Genomic DNA, 19333 nt, shown 5'->3' with positions numbered 1-19333 from the left:
GAAAAAGGGTCTTTTTTGGTTTGAAAACTGGAAGCTTTTCAGGCAGTGCCCGCCTGCGTGGCGAGGGGCCGCACGCCCCACCTCAGAAGCTCCTGCGGGTCTCTGCCAACACCTGCCAGGACGGGGAGCGGCGGGCGGTGCGGACGGGGGCTCTGCCCGCGGACAAAGCCAGGCACGGGAGGAATCACTGACCGGGCCATCAGGCGCGGCAGGCTCCTTCTCCTCATCCACGGCCACTCTACGCAGGTACCCCGAATGCCACCGGCCCGCCTGGGCCCTCCGGCACCACGCCACACGCACCTGCCTCCAGGGGCTTCTCCCGTAAGCTACCGGCCCTCTGCCTGCAACCTGCCAGCATGCAGGCTCCGCTCCCCTCCCGGCCAGCGCGCACGCCAGGCCGTAAGGGGACCGCTACCCGCCGCGGACGGCAGCCCCTCCTCGACCGTTACCGCCCGCGCCGCGCACGCGCACGGCGCCGGCCGTTAAAACTCACTGCGCCATCGCTGCCGGAAAACCCCTCCCCAGGGAGGGAGCGGCCGCTGTGGGTGCGGCGGGGTGGGAGGTAGCGCTGGTAACTCTACGCGGGCCCCCGTCCCGTAGAGGACCGGAAAGCTCCCGTTCCCTAGTCCCGTCCCTGCCCCGCAGAGCCGGCTGCCGCCGTTTCCAGAAGGTTCTAACGGCCGTGGGCCAAGAGGAGCGCGGTGGCCCCAGCGCGTGCGCACTACCCGCGCCCTCTCGTCGCCACCCTCTCCCCTCACGCCCTCCGTCACTTGTGCGATCCCGTTATTCCCCGCCGCCTGCGCGCGCGCGGGCAGGGGGGAAGGCGCTCCGCCTGCACAGCCGCCGGGACCCCAGCGGGATGCCCCTGTGCCCCGGGATGGCGACCGTGTGCGCTGCAATGACGTTACTCCCCACCTTTCCCTCCCGAACCGCCGCCCGAGCAGCGTAACGTTAGCAGCAGCGCCCGCCCGTGCCCCGTGCGAGGGCCACGTGGGTGGGGTGCAGCCAATGGCAGCTCCGCCGAGCCCGACTCCAGCGGCAACGTCGGGGAAGGGAGGGGGGGGCGGGGAGCGGCGGCGCAGGCTGAGGGGAGGGGGGGTGAGAGCGGGCGGGGAGGGGTGTTTTCAAACCCGACAGCCGGAGCGGCCGCAGCCGGGCCTGAGCCCCTGGGCACCGCCGGCGGCGGGCGGTACCCGCTCCCTGCCGGACCCCCGCCGCCGTGGAGAGAGGAGGCGGACGCGTCCCGCCGCCGGCTCCCGGGAGAAGGTAAGGGAACCGGAGCGCACCTCCCTGCCCCTTCCCGGTGCGCGGCGGGCACCCCCGCTCCCACTCGCCGCCTGCGGGGTGCAGTCCCCGTGCCTCCGGAGGGCGGGCGGACGCGCGGGCAGCGACGCGCCCGGGGAGCCCGCACCCGGTGCCCGCCTCGGGGGGTGTAACCGCTGCCCTGCCCCTGCCCGGCAGCGGGCTCCGCGCCTCCCCTGCCCGAGCCGGCCCGGCGGACCGACCCCCGCGCTGCCCTGCGCGGCGGCGGCGGGCAGCGGCTCTCCGCTGTCAGCCTGTCAGCGCCGCGGCGGGAGCCATGGCCGCCGCTGTCACCGTCTGGCGGCCGCGCCTCCCGCCCGCCGAGCCCAGCCCAGCCCCTGCCCCGCTGTCCGGCCCGCCGGGGGGCGGCGGGCGCAGGGGGCCGGGGCGGCGGCTCCTGCGGGAGCAGGGTCGGGGCCGTGGGGAGGTGGCGGGGGCGGCCGGGGCGCGGGTGCTGAGCGCGGGATGGCGGTGTGGGCACACGCGCACACACACACACACACACACACACACACACACCCGCCCCGCCTCCGTTTCGGGAATTTCGGCAGCTCCCTGCAGCCGCGGGAGTTGCTCTGCCGGTTTCGGCCGTGCTGCCCTGCCGGGGCAACCTGCCCTCCTTCTCCTCAAACGGAGACCCGGGGCGGGCGGGCGGGTGAGGCGGTTCTGGCGTCTTCCGTTAAGCGCTAAAGGCAGCCCGCTGGTTTCGCAGAATAATAGGCTCAGCCGGCTGGGCTGCCAGTAGAAGGCAGCCGCCGCCGAGGTGGAGCGCAGGAGCCCGCGCGGCGCAGGTGACACCAGGCAACAAAGGAAGGACGAGAAATGAGGGAATGCCAGGCTCAGCCGCACAGTTCTTCCTGCTAGTTCTAGCCTGGCTCTCTCCGTACCGTTGCTAATAATCGGCCTTTTTTTTTTTTAAGACTGGGTAGCTGATAAGACATTAAATGATTTTTTTTTTTAATTTAAACTCCCAAATAAAATCAGTTTAATATCAGTATTATCAACTAGAGGTCTTGTGGAAATTGCCTGGATGCTGTCACCATGTTCCATGCCTTTCTTCTGCCAGCCATGTGATGTGGAGGAAAATCTGAATTTTATACCTCCAAATTACAAGATAGTTTATGGGATAAAACAGCGCTTTAATGAAGACAAGTAAGTTGGACAGTTGAACTTGATGATCTTAGAGGTCTTTTCCGAACTTAATGATTCTGAGAGTCTAAGTTGTGATGCTTGTAGGAACAAAAAGCTATCAGACTGATGTGGAACAGTCCAACTGCACTTATGTTCCAGGAAAGAAATGTTCAATCTTGGATCACTAGGGAAGGGTGAGATCATCATGTCTATAGGAAATCATTAACCTTTATTAAAATAATTCAGTGTTATTGACATGTCATGATTTGGAGGCGGGGGTCACTTCTGTTCTCTAGTTTTGAAGCAGCAAGGGTTTGGGTGTTTTTCATTAAGCAAGTTGGTGGCAGCTCGGTCGTCTTCACATCCTAGTCACTCTAAGTCACATATCTAGGTTACTCTAGGGACATGGTGAGCTACCCACAGGTGCTGTGCAGCTGCAAAGAGCTAAGCATCCTGTGCTTTCTGTCCTTCTTCCATTGTAATCTTCTGCTGTAGTTCGGTGGGTAAGAGCCCCCAGAATAATAAGTCTTCAGAATGATGTGAGAGATGAGGGCATCCGTCCTGTTGTTATTATTTGAGGCTTGTGCAGATGTTGGGTGTCATTTGCTTTTGTTCATTCTTTAGATGGAAACTCAGACCCTTCAGCAAACCTTGTGACTTGATGAGCTGGGGACCTTAATCTCACCCTGTGTGAATTCAGTAGGTTTCTATGCAAGCTTGAGAAGCTGTCTGTTCAAATAAAATTGCAGGATTTGAGATATAGCAGAATACTTCATCGGGAAGGTAGTGATAAACCCATTGATTTATCTGTATCTTCCCCCCCACCCTCCCCTTAATACTTCTACTTTCCTGTATGTGTCTTATAAGCTAAAAACGTCAAGGTGTGCCAGTGTTTTTCTTGGCACCCAGAGAACTGTGGTGGCATTCTTGTGGTGATGTCATTTTTTTTGGTCTATGGTACGTGAGTCCATTTTCTGATCTCCTGGCTTTTCTCTAGTAATCACTGAGTACAGGCAGTTGATCAGAGAGCCTTTAGTTCTTTCTCAAAGATGACAGCTCAGTCTTTTGGACATAAGGATTTCTGCCTTGCCTTTGCCATCTTTTTATGTGTTCTTCTCACACTCAGAGGATTTTTCAAAATTATTTGTGAACTATGAATACTACAGGCAGCAAAGTTTAGTGCAGATGTTGTGTAAGAAAGTAAGCTCTGTGGAACAAACTTAAGTTCATTTACGGTTTCTTCCAGCAGGGTTGCACAATAGGTAACTTCTTTGAGGAAAAGGTCTTTTAATAAGCAGCCTGAATGAGTGCTTGTATGAAGCTTCAGTGTTTGTTTGGCATTAGTTGCAGGGGGTACTATGCTACCACTTACCTTAGGATTAAAAGCACAAACTCAAAATCAAATACCTGTGTTTATTAAATTAGCTGTCATCAATCATAGTCTCACGCAGCAGCTTCTTTGCACCATTAGGTGTCCATTTAAATTGCTACAAAACCCATAAACTATTCCAGATTTAACTTAACTAGATGGAAAAGTCCTAGATGTCATTTCAGTGGAAATATTGGCACCTAGAAACAGCTGAGCTAGAATTTCTTCCTCAATATTGGGCATACAGATATATGAAAACAAATTCTATTTGTTGAACTAATTTGCTGGGTTCAGATGATCTTAGGCTGGTGAAATTGTCTGGAAGATTATTGCAGTTGGTCCTCTTTAAAACTGGAAAAAACTATTGATCACAAAACATGTAATGATTAACCTGACACTGCACTGTTGATATGTACGCTCAGACAACTTACTTTTGACAAATTTGATCTTATGAAGAGGTGGGCTGGTGTTTCTTCTCTTCCATGTTCTGTTGCAGATGGAGAAGCATAAATGTTGATTGGTCATTTAGTCTCCAGATCAGACTATATTTTTTTTAACTACATCATTAGACTCTACTTAAACTCTAGCGACAGATGGTATGAAATAAATATTAGCACAAACTTTATCTTGCTTTTCATGTTATGACACTGAATAGTTTTATTAACAGAATAACAGAAGTCAGAGCCCTACTAACAAGTTTAAGGGTTTTTTTCTTACCAGTTCATTATTATTCCAGAACCTAGAGATGTCTTAGAAAGTTCCTCCATAAGCTTATGGAGCTATACTTTGTATCTTGCCTATGCGCTTGAGGACCTTTATTGCCGCCTTGCATAAAACCTAAATATTCATTTAAGGAGAGACTTGAAGCCCTTGAGAGTATGACTTTGCCTTGGCTTATTTTGGATTATCTCCCTGGGTGTGATGAAGCATCCTTATATCTGCTTTTATCTTTAGCAAGCAACAAATGAATAAACTCTCCTCAGTTTTGTGGCTGCTACTTAGTGCTCTAGGTAGTGATTGTGTCACAAGAGGATTGGTTTCACACTGGTTTATGCTAAGAAAAGCCATTAGCAATGTTAGAGATGCAACTATGATATATATTAGAGGCAAGCTGACGAGAAAGACTTGAGATATTTTCTTCCCTGCCCTGTCATGTGCTTTTTACTTGCCAGTAGCCTGGTGGAGATGAAGGGTACTGGAACATCTTTCTTCTTGTTCTATGTCTTGCATTCATGAAGCTGGAAAACATCAGAGGTATAAAGTGCTTTTTTCCCCCCTCTCTGAGCTTCAGAATGTATTAAATGCAACAGAAACCAAATAACACTTTGCACTTCCAGGAGTGTTGTTGTGGTAGAAATATTAGAAAGTTCCATCGCTGCATGGCAGCAAAAATGAGCTTACTTACATGAAGACATTTTCTATAGTTACCCTTCTCTTTCAAAGCCTTTTATGTTAGTCCTACTTAATAGGTGTCTGGCTTTTCAAACCCTTCAAGCTCTGATAGACAGATGGGTTTGTGGAAATATCTTCCTCTTTATGCTCACTTCAAGGTTGTGTGCAACAAAGAGTGCTAACTGAGAGAAATCAGCTTTCTGTGGTGCTCTATGCTGTTCAGCAACCTACTGATCTGAGTTCTTACTACTAGTTTACTGATAAAGGGAAATGGATGTTCATGATATTCATTTAGTTGATATTCTCTTTCTAGAGTGAGCAATGCTAATCTGTTTGTCTTCTGACTTCAAAAAGGGACAGGTGTCTTGACAACTGTATTACCTTTTTAAATAAATAAAAAAATTCCCTTTGGTCTTGAAAATAACTAGTTCTTTGCTTTCCAATCCCTTTGATTCTCCAGACGACATAGTAAAACATTAATGAAGGTTAACTGCAGTACTCACAGTAGTTTTACAGCTCTAAATAGTTATACATGTATGCAAACAGAATTCTAGTTATTCTCTGTTCTCTGTTTCCACTCCATCTGTTACCTCACTATCTCTTTTCCCCCAAAGAAAAATTATTTTCGTAAAGAAACTGGTATATGATTTTATTCTGTTACTTTTGTGATATGTAGTGATGGCCAAGAGGTGGCAATAAAGATCATTGAATATTTTGCATGACTTCACAATTTAGCCGGGACAAAAACCTCATTTATCCAGTTGGGGACCTGTAAGTAGGACTCTAGTCAGAGTCAGAAGCTTGATTTTTTTTTTTTTTTTTTTTTTTTTTTTACCCCCTGCATTTACTGTTTCAGGACTTACTTGTGAGCAGTGGCACTCAAGCACACTGCTTTACCCTTGGTGAATCCTGCTGAAGTTGGAGGACTGTGTGTAGGTGTTGGCAGTTCATCTGCTTTTAGCCTGTGAAGGGCCCTTGCATGTTTTTAGGTTATGTTCCTTCTGTCAGTGCTGTAGGTAAGCTGTGGGTTTTCTTGGTTTTAGGTTGGCAAATTATCATTAGCTTGTGAAGATTTAAATAGAAATTACAGAGTTTCTAGTAATAATATACAGAGTAGATCTGAAATCTCTTGTCCTGGAGATCTTAAGAAGGTTTCCAGAGGGGTTGTAGGTTCCTGTAGAAAGAACTTAATTGGCAATGGGCTTGCTTAAGTTTGGCAAAGTACTGACAGAAAAGCTTTTAAGTTTCTCTTTGATAGGCACTGTGCTAATGGAATAGTCTTTCTTAGTTGGCAAAGATCTACTTAGTTACATCTTTAAGGAATAACCAGTAGATCAAAACTGAAGCTTACAACTCCACTTCTCCATTTAGCTTAATGGGAGTATCATGTTATGTTAAACATCTGTGCAGGTGCTTCCTTTGAACCTTTAGGTCATCCTAAAAAAGACTCAAGAGGAAGCACCTGTGAACATACAAGTTTTTTAGACCTGTAAATTAAAAGGGAGGGCTAATGGATTTTGCAATAAGTGGCTTTGACTCCTGAGAGCCAGAGTGCTTGGGCAAGTGTGACTTTTTCTTGATCCTATAAAGGGGAAATCTATTCTGCAAAATAAAACAATCTCCTTCATTTTGAGAGGCTATCCAGAATAAAGGGCACTCTGGAGCCTTATGGATGTATGATTCTCAAAATAAAGAGGGGAAGTTGTTTTTCCATGTAAATGTTCATTTCAACAGCTGTGCCCCTCAGTACAAATATGATGTTTGTAGTTTACGCAGCTGTCTTAATGATATAATTTGAGTACAACATCAGTACTCTCAAGCTACACAGGTTCTTCTAGCCACCTGCGTAAGCCTTCATTGGAATAAATGCTGTTCTGACTACATAGCATAAGTTGCTGGAGAATATAGAAGACTTAAACCTTTTCATATGCCAAATGTATCAGCAGGAGGAGAGAACTGCCAGTAGACATGCTGCCACTGAGGTAAAGAACATCTGCAATTTTAATTCATGGAACAGAATCATGGACTAGTTGAGATGAGAAGGCACCTGTGGAGGTCATCTAGTCCACCCCCCCGCTCAGAGCAGGGTCAGCTGGAGCAGATTGCTTATAGGCATAACCAGTTGAACCTGGAATTCACCCCGGTGGTGTGAGTAAAATGTTACAAAGTTCTAGTTTTAGTTAGTCTGTTTGGATTCTGTGCTGAGTGTGTTACTGAAGGCTTGATAAATTGTAAAGCTGTCAAACTTTTTTTTCTTTCGAATGTGGAATAGAAATGGTTTTCAACTGTTGTAGGTAATGTGTTTTTCCTGACTAATTTCATTTTTAGTAGTCAAAGGATGCATTCTTCTTGTACTGCCTGTGTGTGGTAGTCTTGTAAAGCTGTAGTGCAGTCTACTAAGTTCTGCTGTGCAGATTCTTAATGAAGTTTTTTGTTTGTTTTTGAGGGTTTCTTTAAATGACTAACTGGTGACATAAATGAGACTTCTTTGCACTTCACCTCACTTATTGAAAATGCAGTTTCTGATATTTATTTTAAGAAAGACAAGACAAATATGTGAACATCTTTTCTACGTTGTTTGTACTGGAATTTAATTGAAGGAAGTATCTTCCAGTGCCTGCAACTCAGCTTGTGAGTGAGAAACTGAAAGTGAAACAACCTTATTTTCTACTGCCGAAGGAGAAATATGAAAAGTAGCTAAAACATAAGTATTAATAAGAGCATTTCTTCAGAAATTGTCATTTAAATATTGATAACATCTGAAAAGAAACTTGGGATATTTATGATCTTGCAGAACTCCTTTCAAGAAGAAAGCCAATTATTTATTCAACCAGTTGTATTTGTACTCTCATAATTCTGTTTGTTTCTTTCCAGTGCTTCCTTGCAGAACAGCCAGACATATGTAAAAACAATAATGCTGGTATCTTCCATGAAAAAAAAAGAGTTAATCTGAAAGTAGGGGCATGATATGTGTGCTCTGGGCAAAAACTAATTTCCATAGGCTTTTTTTTTTAAAGTCAGGAAGGAATTCAGTGTCCTAGGAGACATTCAAGAGTCAAGTGGGAAGGAATTAATCTCCTCCTTACATCTTTTGTTTCATACCTTTTCTCAGCATCTTACAGGGTCTCTGGAGGCAGTCTCTTGGTATCTTCTTGCTTGATGCAGATGGGTTTACTCAGGTTTTGGGTCCATGAATCTAACTAAATCTTTGAGAGTGTCCTGTCCTTTGAAAATGACACCTTTTTGGATTACTGTGAGGTGTTGAACTAGAAGTAGAGCCTAGCACACTCATTTTCATTAATTCCTCCATGTTCAGTTATCTATGTGGAAGAATGTTGTAGGTCATTTATAGATAGCTGGGATCCTTTTGTTTTCCTCTGTCATGTTCTGTTAATAATTTTTAGCTCTTATATGCTGCCAATCAAGACTAGATTGTTTGGCATAGCACCTGCAAGGATATTTTGACAAAATGTTAGTTTTTATGGTTTTTCAGTGCCTTGGCAAGCATAAACAGTAATTAATTCCATATGAGTTTAGAAGGTTGATATCAACAAGCTGCTTTTATTTTTTCATAATCATGATGTGCAGAGTGACATTTGTAGTGGGAGGATCTCAGAATCTATTTTAGACTGGAAACTTTAGAGAAAGTAAAGGAAGGAAATGGGAGTGTGTTGCAAAAGAAGTGAAGCAAGTTCTCGTCTATATTTGTGCACCTTCTTGCTGTATACTACAATGTCACTAACCTTTATGTTCTGCTGTGTCAGAAATGCTGTCTGCCATGTATTAGAGTAGCACTGTTCATTTGTCCTTCTGCAGATAGAAGAATGGGGTCACAAGTTGATGGTTTTTGGTTGGGACTCCACTTTAAATAATGAACAAGGTGGATCTCTGGGGATAAATTCCAGTTGTACAGTCCAGAATACTGCTCCAAGGAGTCCTGTTGCGGAAGTTGAAATACATTCTCTAACTTAGGAGGAGGTTGCAGGAAGAGAAGAGAGGGTTCCATGTTGAAGAAAGTTGAGTACTGACCCTGAAAATTACCAATTTCAGTCTGTTTTGGAATTTGTGTAAGATACAGGCTTTTCATGAACATTTGCCAAGTGTTTTCTTCACTTGTGGATAACTGCTTTGAGACTGTTTTACCTTTTTCTTCTGCAGTGGTAGGGAAGAGGAGTGCTTGCAGAAGTTGAAACTGAAGTCACTAGTAGCTAGGGTCTCACCAAGTAAAAAGTACTATCTAATGTGAAATAATCTGAAAAATAAAGTCCGTAATGTATTATGGTATGGCAAATTGGTCAAACTCTTGACCTCATTATTTCTGTGAACTTAAGTCGCCATCTGTAAAATGAAGGAAATAATGACTTCTCATCTTCATGCAATATTGTGAAAATAAATTGTCTGTTAAAGAAGGGGAAACCTAGCCCTTCGTATTCCCAGTTTTGATTTATGGATAGTAAGTTCTGTGGTGTTGTCCAGGATAGGTCCTCCTTTTTATTTAGGATGTTTTTTAAAATCAAAAAAAGTGCTGTAGACATTTCCTTCTCTTTAAGAAGGTGGAAGCAAAGCATGCTGAAATAATAAGGAATTGTGGTATGAGTGGCAAATAGACTCTGGAAGCAAGTAAAGCCACTTGCTACTTGTGTTTCTGGTCAGTGGTTCCTCAGAACTTCACCAGGTTGTCAAAAATTTTCACACAGCAACAGAAGCAAGTTTCATCAATTGCTATGGGAATTTGCTAGCAGTAAGAATGATCACAAAGTTGAAGTCCACTTTTTGTGTTGAGTGCTACTTAAACATTTCAGCAGGAGCGTTAAGGGCTAAACTAGCTTAACATGGAAGTTAGGCAGATGAATATATTGCTTGATCATGTCCAAGGAGGTATAAATAAAATCAGAGGTGTAAGATAACCTACAAATCTCATTTGTTTTGTCATGTTTTGTTTTTACTTTCAGAAGCGAATCAGTGCCAGTGTGTTGGTTTCATTCTGACAGGTAGATTTTCGAGTTTTAGTTAAAAGCGTGTAAGGTGAGAGATGTCCAATGCCACTCCAGTAGGAGTTTCAGTCCTTACTTGGTTAACATTTATTGTAAGTGTAGTTGAAAGAAAACATTACAGAAAGAAATGCAGGTGTATTTCTAATGATGAGCTGTGACATGACAGAGGAGCAATCTCTTGCTCTGATTCAGCTGTTATTGAAGCATAATCTACTGGTAGTTTGTAAACCAGTAGTACCTTTAAAATTCAAGTCAATCTATACAACAGATCTTAAAGGCATATTGGGGTGTGGTATTTTCAATGGGTGAATAAGATTTTGTAAATTAAAATTTGGGCCAAAATTTTTTCTTGTTGTACAGTGTGCTGATTGTAAAACTCTTCTGCATGATTTATAGATGCCAACAGTTAGTGAAGAATAGGAAGGTTTGTATTTTACCTTCCCCCCCTGCCCCGCTCAAGTAACAAACGCAACCTGGTCTGCGTAAGATACCAAGACAACTGAAAATGTCTGACTGACTAGATAACTGAGGGACTTAGATGACCTCCAGATGTCCCTTAACCTCAACTATTCTTTAGTTCTATGAGCAATGAAGTTCTTGTGTTCTTTGATAAGCATGTGTTTAGTTTAAAAAACAAACAAACAAAACACCTTACTAAAACTTGGTCAGAAATCTCCAGATTCAGTCATGTTCTTTAATAGATTGTTAGAAAGAGGTCGACAAGTCTAGGTGCTACTAGTAGCATGGCAAATAAATTGAAAAGTATTCTGAAATTGTGGAACTTGACACTTGAAATCATGCACAGGTAAACTCAGGCTCTTAAAATACAGATTGGAAGGTATTCTGGGTAGGAGCCCAAGGTCTGATATAGGCAAGTGCAACAAAACCCGTGCGAAGAGTCTTGTTTGTTTTCTGCATAGGAAAGAGTTTTATGTCTTCTCATTTTTTGCTCTTCCTAGTAGAAATTCCTAGACTATGAGATGTTCTTTATTTTTGGTAGGAAGTAGTAGTGAGTTCCAGCTGAAGTATTGGAAAATCTTTCTTGCTGCCTGCGTCGGCTGTTTTTTAGGGCCTTCATCCTGGCCTTGTGTAGTATAGTCTGGCATGTGATGAGTAGGTACTTCAGATTATATTAAAAGCTGTTCTGGAGATTATGAGTAGTCACTGCCCATTCATATTTCACTGTTGAAGGTCACCTTTATAAAACGGGGTTCAAATATTTATTTTTCTTATTACAGAAAGATATGTGCAATCCTTGTATGTTTGGATCTCAAATTAAAATGCAGAAATACTCTGTGATAGGACAGTGGGTCTAGTAGCCCATTCCATTTATTATTTGGAGACTGAGGAGTCTCCAAAACACACATATCCAAGTTATCTCATGGCATATATTTCTGAAAGGTGTGTTTATGTTAGCCTGTTGTTTTGTTTTCCTTGATTTTTAGTATATAATGTAAAATCTGGTAGGGAGAATGGTGGCAGGGGAGAGGTAAGTTACTCTTCCTGAGGTTGCACAATAGATATAGCTAAGAAAGGAGTAGAACTGATCTCAGCATTGCATGTTCTAGCCACAAAGTTATCTCAAGCATTGTGCAAATCTTAAAGGAAAATTGTAATAAAAAAGAATTCCTCACTTCTGGACCAAAAGTGTTTTGTCATATTTTACCATCAAGTGCTGTAAAATCTGCCAAATTTGTGACTCATGTCCATGCTGGCTACTGCATTTGCACTTAATACCACAACAAGACTGTTGCCTTAGGCACTGTTAGTTTGAGACTGTGTTGGAGCTTAGTTCTTTCATCATAACTCTGACACTGGACTCTGCATGGAATGAACTGTTGCAATCGTGCAAAAAGAGCTTGTGAATATTTTCCAAATAAAAATGTTCTTGTCACCTTTCATCTGTAAAAACCACTGCATGTATCATTTGGGCACTGTTCTCTCCAACATATTGATGTGCTACCTAAAGCCAGTAGTATTTAGTAATTTGTTTGCTGGTTACTGTTGGAGAACTGAATTGCAAGTACAATGAGACACCATGGAGTGCAGGGCAAAAAGTGCCTGGTAAATTGTTCTGTTCATTGTGTTTGATGGTATTCTAGTACATACCACATACAGGAAGTGGTGATGATAAAAATTCAGTCTGAAATAGTATAATGTATGCAAATAGCTTCTTATTTAATCTTTTCTTATGCAAAATGTGTTTTACTTTAAGCTTGTAAAGGACAATATGCTTGCAGCCTGCAGCAGGAGGCAGGCTTGCCAGTAGGGGTGTACTGCAGTGTATGTTTAGTCCATTATAGCTGCATATGTCTAGTGTATTATCAGCTTTTGGAAAAAATGTTTTACTGTATAGATCGCATACCTATTCAACTTTGACTTTAGCACCCTGGGAGTGAAGTTGTTCGGTAATCCTACTTAGCAGTAACATGCATGTTGGACTCTAGCAGCATCCTTGGTTGCTAAACGATTGGGAGGAAGTCTTTTTTTGGGAGCCATGTAACACTGTTTTTGTAGGGTTCTGCACAAGAAACCTAGAACTATTTTTGCTCAGATGAAGCCTTTGATAGCCCTTTCATTGTCTGTCTTCATTGTAAAGATCAAATACATTGCTGCAATGATTATAGAATCGCTGTGTTTATATAGTCCTCTGGAGTGAAGACCTTGGTACAAAGACTAATACTTTTGTGGCTACAGTCATTCTGAAATTTCAAAATACTTCAGAATGGTGCGTTGTATAATGTTGTGATGAGATTTTTAAGTGCATGCCCTGGGCAATCTCCCATCCTTTACCGTTATTTTGACATTCTCATGAGACATCAGCAGTGTTTAAGACTTCGGTTTTACAAGTACATCTGTCCAAGGAGGTAATGGAAAACTGACCACAGCAGTAAGCTTGTCATTCTCCGTTAATACTAAAAGGATATGGGACACTTGTGCTTTTTTTACAGGGCCACAGGAGTGGCAAGGCTAAAGAATTTTGGCTTGTGTTCCATGTTCTGGGGAAAAAAATCCTTGTGTTGATCATGGAGTCTCCTCTGCTTTCCTCCCAGGCACATTCCCTTCTTACCTGTCCCCTCAAGTTTCTCTCTCTGCTGGTTCCTCATCCCAGCCACATTCTCTCATTTAGCTAATCTGAAACTTTACTCCTCGCAGGCATACTTCTGTGGGGGAAATATCGGGTAAAAACATAGATGTTCTTTTCATACACTTGGCGTTTAAATTCTAAAGCCAGAAAAGCCCATCTTTGTACCACTGGACTTTACTACCCTCCTACTGTGTGTTGTACCTGAATGGTCTCTTTCCTCACAGTCCCAAATTCCTGGTGTTGTGCCTTAGCATGTCCCCAGCCTCTAACCAAAATATCCTAAATAATCTTTTGTGATGTCTTGAGCCCTTTTTTCTTACTGGACGCTGGAGGTCAAAAGGTAGATGCTGATCTGATAATATATGCATTGCAGTCTGAAGGGAGCTGTTTCATTTTATAGCAGTAGGTTATGGTTGAGTATCGGTCTGTATAGAAGTACTGAGTTCTGTAAGAAAACAAAAGTTGACAGTGCTGCTACATCTCTCACCACAGCGTTTCATGTATCATTAGTAATGCTGAAGTTTGTTAACCTCTCTTGGGAAGAAATCACTTCAAGTTGTTTGCTGAAGGGTGCTTTTATTGTGAAATAAAATACTGAAGTAATTTGCACTTTTCTGATAAGAAGAAAAAAGAACTCAAAGAGTGTTAAACTTAATTAAATGAACATCTTTTTGCTGATATCTTTTTGCTTAAACAACGCTCCTGACAGTATTTAAAAAACCCAATTTTTTGTGGATTTTGGTCCATTGTACTATACCCATTCCCTTTCTCCCAGTCTATTAACCTCAGCTGCCTTTGCTCCTACCAGAATACAGATAACATTTGGCATGGCTAAGTGGGAGCTACCTACATACTTCTTAATTAGCGAGTATGTACATATGGGTTGGCCAGCTGGCTTTCTCTGAACAGAATATATAATGTTGGATTTTGCCTGCCTTTTCCTCAGTTCAGCTGTTCTTAGACATCTCTCTAATACTCGTCCACCAACCTTTTTTTTCCTTTCCATAATAGACTCTTAATAGCTTTGAGATCTACATCATACCAGTCATTTCTAAATAAACTTGGAAGAGAGAAAGTCTTGGGGGTGGGAAGGAGGAGATCACTAAGAGGAAATCTGCATCAGTATCTTAGTTTGAATCAGGAATACACCTTTAGAGTGACTATCCTTATCTCTCCTCACTGTAGTTCAGTTTGCTCTATGCAGTGGTTTCAGAGCTTGATTCCTCCTGGTTTAAGCTGAGATATGTGTTCAGGAATGTGCTGAATGTGTTCCAACATTTAATGTGTGTTTAGTACATGGGACTGCACTAGAACTAGTCCAGAGCAAAACTGCTAAATGTGACTAGTGTAAATTCTGAATCTTTGTTACCAGCTGTTCCACTCTGAAGATCTCCTCTGGATAATTCTGTGCTTCTTGCTAATGTAGATGTAGCCTTAGCTGTCATTTTCATAAGTTTAATTTTAGCAAAACATTCTGAAGCACTCCTGTCAAATATTTATAGCAGAAATTTAGTACAGTCAATTTGCTGTTTCTCAGTATGGAGTAAATCCCTACTGCAAGAGAGGGATATTTTTCTTCATTTTTTTTCCCCGCTCTGCAGATGCAATAATATATGGGAAATATAGAAGAACAGAGATAGTTGAGAAGATTGCCTTATGTTAGATTCCCTACTTTTTAAAGGAAATGCATTCTACAGCTCAAGGGTAAATGCAATATCTTGGAAATTAACCCATTTACTACTAATATTCTCAAACTTTCAACCATGTGCCCAATTGATTTGCTATAATAGCAATCAGCTAACCTTCAAGATCAGCTGTACAACAGGGCTACCAAAGAAAACCTTCCCTAAGCATTGTGTAACTTTTTGCTGTGTGTGTTATGGGGAAGAGATGCAGGAATAAAGAACGTAAGCATGTGTTGTAAACCAGAAAAGAAGCTAGTAGTGAGCACTAGAACTAGTGTTGCTTAATTTCTTATAGATTTGTCTTATGGTTCATTGACTCTGGCAACATGAAGATCTCAACTGAAACTTCCCCTGTGACTAGCATAGGGGAAAAGAAGGAAGGTGGTTTATACAGGCAGTCTTATCTGGAATTTTCTTACATGCAATATGCCATGAAGCTCATGTTGAAAGTCTCCCTTGGGGAAAACAGTGACAGGTTGTTGTTGTTATTATTAGTTATTTATTATTATTATCTATCAGCTCCCTTTCTCCATGAACTTTGTGAGTGCTCAATATATTTGAAAAATTTCCTCTGCTGTCAAATTTAAGGAAAATCCATCCGCAGGCTTGAAAGTCATTGGTGAATCGTACATACGTATTTAAGACAAGTACATGGGCCTCAGTTTCTCAGTAGTCTGGGCTGAAAGCAAAAACTGTTATAAAGGGATTGAATGACAGTGGCAGTGGTGCTGTTGGAGTACTGCATGAATTCTCTGGGTTTTTTTACATAGGTGAAGGCATGCCCATTCATTAGTGCTAGATGTAAAGTTATACAAATTAATAAAGTAACTTGTTGGTACTTGGTTTTTGGGGTGGTTTTTTTTATTAAATAATCCTAACTTTTTATATCACTGCCTGTAGACATGTGAAAAAGCCTACCTTTGTAACTTTAGGGAGAAAATAGAATTACGTAGGTGAAAAATGATCGAGAGAAAAGTTTAACAGTATTTCAAATAATAGGACATTGATAACTGATATTAAATGTGCAGAAAAGATATCCAGACATAAAATCAGAATATCTGGTTTTGTTACATGCAGAGAATTTTCTTTAGTAGGAAGCAGATTCTGTGTTTTCTTGAAAAGCATGAAATAGATCAGTTTGAGAAAAAGCACAGCTGTTCCTGTTTGTCAGATGAAAAGTGATGGCACTGCTTGTTGTGACAGAGAAGGATAATTTAAATGTAAAGGGTTTAACTTCTAATTTAGGGTTCTGGTGATTCGAAATATGCCATCAAGACTGCCTGATAAACCAGTAATTGCATTAAGAAACAGCCCTGAAGGAAACTGAAAACAGACAGATCTAGGTTTCCCTGGAAGAACCTGCTAATGTTCTGTGTTTTCACTTTGAATGCAAATGTTTGACGACTGTGTTTGGAACATGAGTTGAAATGACACTGAACTTCAGGCAAATGGAAATAAAGTTAAAATGTCAGTAAAATCATGTCTTCAGGTCAGAATTGTATATTACAATAAAATATGTGATCATGGTTGAATAGTTTGCTTACGTTTCTGGACCATAGTGATGTCTTAGGAAGTTAAAAAACCCTACCCTTTATAACAAGATATTTTTTTCTCAAATATTTGAAGCATTTATGTCTCTGAAAAGTATTTCACACAGGGATTGTGAAATAGCAGCCTGCACATGAAACATAGAATGGAAATACTGCCATGTGTCAGTGTATAGTTGGGATGGTTCTGTTTTAATAATCCAGTATGTCATATTCAGCTGAGTGAACTTCCAAAGCAGTTGTCTCTTCAAAACAATTGGCTTGGGGTCAAGAATTAAATAAATTCACATCTACTTTTGATCATGTGGTAAAGAAAATGGAAACATCCTATGCTTTCATTTACTTACATTTGAGTATTTTGTGCTGTTATTTGAAAATACCTTTAATTTATTTTGAAAATGTTTTCATTGTCCTCTTGCCCCTATACAATACCTGTAGCTTGAAATATTTTTTTGTCTACCATTTTTAAAAATAAACTATTTCTGTTCAGTAAGACTTGAAAGGACGTGTAGGGATGCTGGGCCTTTTCTGAAGGAGGAAGTCTTGTTCAGTTAATGTGGTTTAGCCCTTACTGGTGGGGCAAATAAGAGGAATGGAGCAAAGCCTAAGCTAATAAATTTTACTATGTTCATGAAGCTGTGCTCATTACTGTCGGTTCCAGAAGAGTATAGGAAATGGCATACCGAACCAGGAAAAGAAGAGGAGCAAAGCAGGAATGGAGATAGTTTCAGGGACTCAAGTAGCAACAAAAAAGGAAGGGAAGAACAGCAATGAGAAATGTTTTGATTAAAAAGATAAAACAAATCAACGTGTGAAAGTTATCTTTAAAGTAGTTGTAATCATGATGATACATACAATGGGAATTGCGAATGTGAAACTTAGAAGATTTGAGAGGCTGAGTAAAAACAGATTTATGACTTGTATTTTCTTTTTAAACCCATGAAAACAGGGTTATTTGCTGCTATGGTAATACTCCGTGTACGGTGTAATCGGCACAGTAGTCATCTGTGAAGATACTAACTCATTGCTGCTTTTAGGGTTGAGAAATGTTTTTGTAAACTACAGGAAGCTCTATTCTAGAGTACTCTCCATTGCACCAATAACCTTTTTTTTCTTCCTCAACTGTTATGAAAAGCAAATAAAAAGGCAAATAACCATGTGCATTGATGTCCATTAAAAATGAACAATTACTCTCCGTATCAGTAGGGCTGCATAAATCCTACTGAGACTACATAATGAAGGGAATACTCTAATGTTTCTTTGTCTTGTGTAAGAGTAGAACCATAGGAATTTCACAATGTATATTGTATCTTAGTAGAGACAAGATTCAGGTTATTTTATGCGAGGTGGTTTCTAATTAAGCTCTTCCTTGTGGTTAACGTTAAAAAAATTAAAGAATTCAGGTGTGAATTTTTTTAAGGGAGGAAAAGAGCAGATCTTAGTGCAGCATTTCTTAGTTTTCTGACTTTAAGATTGAGTATTTCGAACTTCCCTTACCCACTTGTTCTTCCCATCCTGTTCTGGAAGAAAAAGAAAGATGTTACTTTGTTGTATATAATGGTATTAACCTTAGCCAAGTATTCTGTAAGATAATTTCCCATAGTTTAGGCCTTGTGGGGGATGGATGAATGGATGGGTGGTGAGGTGGTGTGTAGAAACGTGTTTGAAAATGAAAGTCTTGTGTGTCGGGTCTAGCGTGCAAAACAGTTTTCTCTGTCATCTTCCAAAGAGAAAACACCAGTCTCTGTTGGCAGTTACCTGTGTCAAACCAAAACAGTGACCCTGGTCCTACAAGAGCAACAGATTTACTATGTGGTGATCCCAAAATCTTAACTGTAAAGCAGAAATAGAAATGTCACACCTAAAACAATGTCTAGCTGAGACATAAAATTACTACAAGACTCACTGAAACTATTATCACATCAGTTCAAAAAGACCCATAAAAGGTAACCAGCCTTAAAGTGCTGTCAAATGCAATTTTACTTCTCACGTACATCTCAGGCACAGAATCACAGAACGGCAGGGGATGGAAGGGACCTCTGGAGATCATCTCATCCTACCCCCCTGCTTGGGCAGGGACACCTAGAGCAGGGGGCACAGGAACACATCCAGGTGGGTTTTGAATGTCTCAAGAGAAGGAGACTCCACAGCGTCTGTAGGCAGCCTGTTCCACTACTTGTCACCCTCACAGTAAAGAAGTTTTTCCTCATGTTCAGGTGGAACTTCCTGTGTTCCAACTTGTGCCCATTGCTCCCTGTCCTGTTGTTGGGCACCACTGAAAAGAGTCTGGCCCCATCCTCGCAACACTCATCCTTTAGATATTTATAAGCATTGACGAGATCCCCCTTCAATCTTCTCTTCTCCAGGCTAAACAATCCCAGGTCTCTCAGCCTTTCCTCAATAAGAGAGATGCTCCAGTCCCCTGATCATCTCTGTAGCTCACCTCTGGACTCTCTGCAGTAGTATCACCGCAGGATACCATTGGCCTTCTTGGCCACAAGGGCACATTGCTGGCTAATGGTCAACCTGCTGTCCACCAGCACTCCCAGGTCCTTCTCAGTGGAGGTGCTTTCCAGCAGGTCAGCCCCCAACCTGTACTGGTGCATGGGGTTGTTCCTCCACAGGTGCAGGACCTTCCACTTGCCTTTGTTGAATTTCATGAGGTTCCCCTTGGCCCAGGTCTCCAGCCTGTCCAGGTCTCGCTGAATGGCAGCACAGCCTTCTGGTGTATCAGCCACTCCTCCCAGTTTTGTATGATCAGCAAACTTGCTGAAGGTACGCTCTGTCCCTTTGGCCAGGTCATTGATGAATATGTTGGACAGGAC

General features: G+C 42.2%; 1 protein-coding gene across 4 annotated transcripts in view; it reads left to right on the top strand.

The window, feature by feature from the left end:
* The first annotated feature begins 1056 nt into the window (after positions 1-1056).
* Positions 1057-19333, top strand: part of ANKRD12 (ankyrin repeat domain 12) — a 66203-nt gene continuing 47926 nt past the window's right edge. Inside the window, exons 1-2 of one of the 4 annotated variants that reach the window (XM_075084693.1) lie at positions 1100-1266; positions 2311-2454. The gene's annotated coding sequence lies outside the window, so the exon portion shown is untranslated. Of the gene's footprint in view, positions 1267-2310; positions 2455-19333 lie in introns of all 4 variants that reach the window. The other 3 variants (XM_075084692.1, XM_075084696.1, XM_075084694.1) reach the window with 3 other exon arrangements.

The sequence above is a fragment of the Phalacrocorax aristotelis genome, chromosome 2, assembly GCF_949628215.1.
Source record: "Phalacrocorax aristotelis chromosome 2, bGulAri2.1, whole genome shotgun sequence".
Taxonomy (NCBI): Eukaryota; Metazoa; Chordata; class Aves; order Suliformes; family Phalacrocoracidae; genus Phalacrocorax; species Phalacrocorax aristotelis.
This window is presented reverse-complemented; position numbering and strand designations above follow the sequence as displayed.